This window comes from Eublepharis macularius, chromosome 8 (assembly GCF_028583425.1).
Source record: "Eublepharis macularius isolate TG4126 chromosome 8, MPM_Emac_v1.0, whole genome shotgun sequence".
Classification (NCBI taxonomy): domain Eukaryota; kingdom Metazoa; phylum Chordata; class Lepidosauria; order Squamata; family Eublepharidae; genus Eublepharis; species Eublepharis macularius.
In genome coordinates this window covers 31,119,938-31,125,937 of record NC_072797.1, presented here as the reverse complement: position 1 = coordinate 31,125,937, position 6,000 = coordinate 31,119,938, and the positions used below count along the sequence as shown (strand labels likewise).

The 6,000-nt window shown below is 39.3% G+C and overlaps 1 protein-coding gene across 3 annotated transcripts in view; it reads left to right on the top strand.

Annotated features, from left to right (window-relative positions):
• Window positions 1–6,000, top strand: part of SLC38A9 (solute carrier family 38 member 9) — a 70,099-nt gene continuing 64,099 nt past the window's right edge. For 2 of the 3 annotated variants that reach the window (XM_054987212.1, XM_054987210.1), the window contains exons 1-3: window positions 1–77; window positions 549–622; window positions 5,596–5,733. The gene's annotated coding sequence lies outside the window, so the exon portion shown is untranslated. Of the gene's footprint in view, window positions 78–548; window positions 623–5,025; window positions 5,087–5,595; window positions 5,734–6,000 lie in introns of those variants that run through there. The other variant, XM_054987211.1, reaches the window with a different exon arrangement.

Here is a 6,000-nt window from a genome sequence, read left to right as displayed (position 1 = left end):
GGACTGGGTTAGAAGATACTCAGGGGTGCTGCAAGCTGCGAGTCTGTCTAGATGTGAATCCGCGGAAGGCATGTCAGGTAGAGAATCCGCCCTGGTTTTCATTTGATTTGGCCATCACTCAGTGGGTCTTTGTACGTGTGGTTGTAATTCTATGCACATTTATGAGCACGTGGCACTTTCTTAGTAAAGGTACATGGCCTGCCGCTGGTGTGATTACCTTCAAATATTTGTGTGAAAGAAAGCTGTGTTAAATGGTTAGCTAGTCTTTCTCTGCTTCCCCTTTTTAATAAAATGAATCGGTCGAGATACTCGGTTTTATCAGTAATGGTAAGCCTCTAACATTGCTGTCTTTAAGCAGTTACATCCTAACTTGATAAAATCCGCTGGATTTTTTAAAAAGTGTAACTACTTTAGGACAGCACTGTAAAATAGTTGGATTTTTGAAGGAAGACAGTTAAATTACAAATTGTTCAGAAACTTGTCTTAATCATTTCATTTTTTCAGTCTGTTTTTTCAAACTAATGGTGATCTTGTCATGCCCTTCATAGTGAGAAACCTGCAATTTTAAACACAGAGAACTTGATCAGAAAACCGAATACAATGGTTGCAATCTAGCTAAAAGGTAAGCCCAGTTAATTTTAGCAGAGTAAATCAAATTCTGCTTAACTCTCCCTTTGTAATAAATGGGATTTTAGAAATGCTTCATTTTTGTTAAGAATAAGTCTGATATTAACAAGACCTTGCGTGGATTCCTGGTTCACAGTTTCTTATTTGTAGATATGGATAAGTGGAATAAGAAGCTGAAATTTTCAAGCCTATGATTACCAAAAATGTGTAGTGGTTAGTGGGAAACCCAGGCCCAAATCCCACCTCTTATCATGAAAGCTCACTGGAAGTGACCTTAGACCAGTCACATGTTCTCAGCCTAACCTAAGTCACAGGACTGTTGATGAGAGGATAAAATAGAAGAGAGACGAATGAATTTGTAAGTTGCGTTGGGTCCCTATTGGAGAAACGAGTTTAAATGTATATTTATTTCAAAAAATGTGCATGCTGCCTTTCTAGAGACCTGCTCAAGGTAGCTTACAACTAAAACAAAAACACAACCATTAAAAATTCATTAAAGAAGCCACTAAAACCAGCTACTGCTATTAAAACAGATCAATAAATAACAAGCTGATTCTGTTAAGACAAGCCAGGACATAGTAACAGCACAAACTATATATTTCTTAGGCTGGAAACATACCATAAAATATTTCAGAGATAAAATCCCTTCATTTAAAAACCTGAGTAAAAAGGAATGTTTTAGCCTGGCACCTGAAAGAGAGTTGTGCACCAGGTGAACCTCACAGAGGAGGGTGTCTCATAGGCAAGGTGCCACCCCTGAAAAAAGTCCTGGTCACCACTCACCTCAGTTCACCTCTGCAGACTAGGTCCTCAGAAGAAGATCTTAACTGGTGGGCTGGACAGCCTAACACTTAGGCATTCAGGGCTTTAAAAGTAAGAACCAGCACTCTGAATTGTGCCTGGATCTTTCAGCACAGGGTAATTAAACATTTTTTATCCAAAATGGTACCCAAAGTTACTCATAAAAAGTGTTGAACTATACCTGTAAAATAACATTTAAAAGTAACTGTAACCCTACATCAGCATGGTGTAGTGGTTAGAGTGTCAGACTAGGATCTGGGAGAACCAGAATCAAATCCCCACTCTGCCATGAAGCTTGCTGCTTGACTTCGGGCCAGTCACACTGTCTCAGCCTAACGTACCTCACAGGGTTGTTGTGGAGAGAAAATAGAGGAAAGGAGAATTACATTAGACACTTTGGGTCCCCACTGGGGAGAAAAGTAGGCTATAAATACAGTAAATAAATAAGCAAGCCTAGAAAACCAGGATGAAACTGTTGCTGAAAAGGGCTTCCAGAATATATTATGTTTTCTGCACACCCCGGAAGGCTTACAATGAGGGTGCCTTCACCAGGTTTCCCTCTAAATACGCTTGTGACCTGTCTGGGTTTCTGTAGCAAAAGCCTCTTGTGACCTGTGACCTGTCTGGGTTTCTGTAGCAAAAACAAAAGATCTTAAACTGCAGAAAGAAACATATAAGTGGAGGCACTCCTTCAAGAGTTTTGGACCCGAGCTGTAAAGAAGCTGTAAAGAATCAGAAAGATTAAAACCACACCTAAAAAGTCAGTTGGCAGAATATTGGTTTGACTTGTTAATTGCAGCAAGTATCAACATGCTGGTAAAAGAATATCAAACTGCCTGAAGTTTCCAAATTGTCTTCAGCCCCATGCACTGTAATCCAATCTGGATGCTACCAAAGAAAACTAGGGAAATCACATTACCACCCATTATTATGAATGATCTCTGTATTCTTGACATTTGAACTGTACACAGTTCTCATCCTGTACATACAGCATTTCATGGCTCTGTGACTCTGCTGTTCTTTTAAAACAGTCTCAACAAAAACCTGGCTGACTTTTCAGGAACATTAAAAACTCCTGTAGTTAATGTGGAATTGAAATCTGAGTAGATAATATCAGTTATTGATTGTATAATGAATATTTAGCAAATTGATACATCAAGCTTGCTAGGACATGTGTTATTTGGTCCCAGAGTATCAAGCCTCTCACTACATGGAACAGCATTGCTGGAAGACACTGTGGATGCACTGGAGGTGGGAAATAAGGTTTTTTAAAATGTATTTCTGGATGAGACAAAGCAGCTGTAATGAGAAGCAGGAAAAGTATTTAAGGATGTAGTTTTATACAATAAATACCTTTTAACTAGATGAGACATTGATGACTAAACATGCATGAGGTTCAGCTGAACATTCTTAAATGTTTTTAGGTTCCTCTTTGTAACCATTGCATACTTAACAGGCAGAGAAGATTTCTTTGCATTCAAGATGCATTTGGAATGCTTGCTTTCAAAGATCTTGAAATATTTTGCGTTAGCACATAACCTGTGTCCTTCACAAACAAAAAAGACTAACTTGTCTATCACAATCATTCTTTGGTGCTATTCTACAGCATAGTTAGGGATAAGTCCCATTGAAATCCAGACAGCATTTCCAACTAGGTGTGCATAGGATGGCAATTTTTCAGAAGTAGATTCTGGACATACAGATATATGTAAACCTACAAAGGGGTTTTTTTAGGTTGAGAGAGATACCAGAAAAAGTTTCTTTTCTAACGTCATTAATCTCTCTGAACCAGGCTTGAATTGCTGTAAATCAGGATTAAAAATAACCAAATTTCCTTGAATGTAACTTTAATACCCTAAGCCTTTAATAATTTTCCCCAGTTACACAAGTAGCTCCAAAATGGGGCGAGTAAATGACACCTCCTTGGGCCATTGTGATTCGGGGAGCACAGGCCCAAATCATTAAGCATAATGTGTAGTTTGGTGCTTAGAAGCTCTGTTTAGTTTTGCCCTGTAAGAATTTGTGATGAAAACAAGAGGGGACACTTATAGCAACAACAAAGACGAGAGAAAAATGAGTTCTGCAAAAAGTACCAATAATACCTAAATAAAAATTGTTGCACTTTTTGCGACCCAGTTGTTTCCTTGGGTATATGTATCTTAAATATACCAATATAAATGAAGTTGCCTTGTAAAGAGTGCTGTCCTTACATCCCATTTTTTTAAACCTGTGGCTTGGTGGATATTCAACAATAATGTTGCATACTTAGTGGACGGTAGTAGATTAAAGGCTACAAACTGCTGATCTGTGCTTTGGCTCAAAATGTAAAGTTGCTGCCATAAGCATGCTCATGTAGAAGTTCCAGTGAAATCAGTACAGTAAGACTTTTTATATCCAAGTACATTGCATTAAGCAACTGTAGCTGGTGAGTAAGACAAAACAGGAACTGTTATGGTTGCTTAAAATTTTTCCAGGCCGGCACTTCTTCTAGCACAACCGGAACCTATGGCAGGTTTCAACAGTCCAAAACAGTAACATCATAAGAAGAGAGATATTTCCAGACTTTTGTGAGTCCAGGGAGGACACCTTTGGTAACAGCAGCCTCCTTCATAGGAAGACATTTGGTTTGGAACCTCCCAGCAGTTGGCCCCAGTCCCAATGGCAGCCATTTTGCTGTGGTGGCAGCTACCTGTTTTCAAATTTCCAAAAGTGTCTATAGGTTCAACATGGTTGGGTACTCCTAGACTACATACTGGCTCTCTCAGTTCTGTCACAGGAAGCTAGATTCTGAGGTTAAGTTGGCCTCTAATGTGAATTCTCCCCCTCCCCAATTTGGCTTTTTCTTTTACTGCAGTTGTGAGAGGAATGGAGATGCCCATAAGCTTCCTTCCTGATTTTATTCTTCTTCCCAACAGCAGGGTCTGTTCTTGCTGGCCTACCTCAGCATTTTAGAGGCAGGAGGAGGACTCAAGTTCATGCCAGGAAGAGACTGTCTTTATTTCCTTCTCTCAGACATAGCAACAGCCTTCAGAAAGAGCAGCTTTCAACAGCCGGTCGATGTAGACCCTGTCGGAGGTTTTCCAGACATGAATAACCTGCAGCCTCTGCTCCCTGCGCAGGCCTGACCTTCTTCTATTGATGTGATAATTTAGATAGAATATTAATTAAATCCCTCCCCTTCCCTTGCCAAGAAGAAGGCCTTGTAAATAGGGTTGCCAACGGGGCTGGAGAAAAATGTCCTGTCCTTTTAAATAAAGGTTAATTGTGTGGAAATGAGTAGCTTAAGCTTTGCATGGCATGGAGGCAATAATATTCTAATATGCTCCATTAAAGAGACCAGGCATTTTTTTTCTCTAGGCAGCTGGCAACCCTATCCAGAGCTGGAATAAATACGTCATGTAACACATTTCTTGTATTTTAAATCCTTAATGGGTTAAATAAATATAAGAAGAACTTCAGTTAGAAAACTGGTTCACAGACCTTTCAACTCTGAAAACTTCGAAAAGCCCCAGTATTTGCCCAGTTAATTTTTAACTTCCTAGGGCTCAGTTAACTTCCTAGCCCAACAAACTTCATCAGCTGGTTTTTGTGTTTTTCTTTTCCTAAAACAGTAAGGTGTGTCTGCGAATTTGAGGAGTTGCTTCATTCATCTGATAAAGTAGGCTTTATCATGAAAGTTTGGTTTTGATAAGGTGTCCTTCATGTTTTTGCTCCAGCAAACCAACCCATGGCTACACCTTTGGAAGCTGTATTTCCATCCTTTAGTTTCTTTTTTAAAGCAGATGATTACACTTCTTCTGTCCTGACAGTGATCATTTTCCAGTAGAGCAATAACATAGTTTAATCTGTTTTTTCTTGCTGTGGCTCATTTGTTGTGTGTGAATATTTTAATTCCAATCTGTTATTGGAAAGAATAAAAGCCTGCTTTATTTTTTTTAATGTTAAAAGCTTACTATATAGACTGTTTTCTTTCACACAGAGCAGAAGGAAAAAGTTCTGTTGGAAGCCGCCCACAGAACACTTTAAATGGTATTTAACTTAATTGTTTAAAATCTTTATGATAGCAACCAGGGATGTAATTAATCTGTATCCATGTTGAGCTGTAAAATGCTGACTAAAATTTTTTTTGACAGGGTAAATTAGGATTATCACCTTTCTCTTTTTCAGATTGAGACTTTGGGTGTTTCACAGCTAGTCTCTGACAGGCAGAAATTCCATAAGGGCAGCTTTTCCTGGCATGCAGAAATAGCGACTGAAAAAACCTGCATATATTTAAACTGAAGCTTCAGAGCACAGTTTTTAAAGGTACTGACCTCTACTGGGAATCTAAGTACGTCCAGTTAGCTGGCCCAGCCTGTATAGCAAGGCTGCTTTTATCCTCTTGAACTAGGGTTGTCGACTCCAGGTTGGGAAATTTTTGGAGATTTGGGGTTAGAGCCTGGGGAGGTCACCGTTTGGGGGAAAGGAAAGAACTTAGTGTGGTATAATGCCATAGAATCCACCCTCCAAAGCAGCCATTTTCTCAAGGGAAACCGTTATCTCTAGTCTGGAGATCAGGTATCTTTCCAGGCC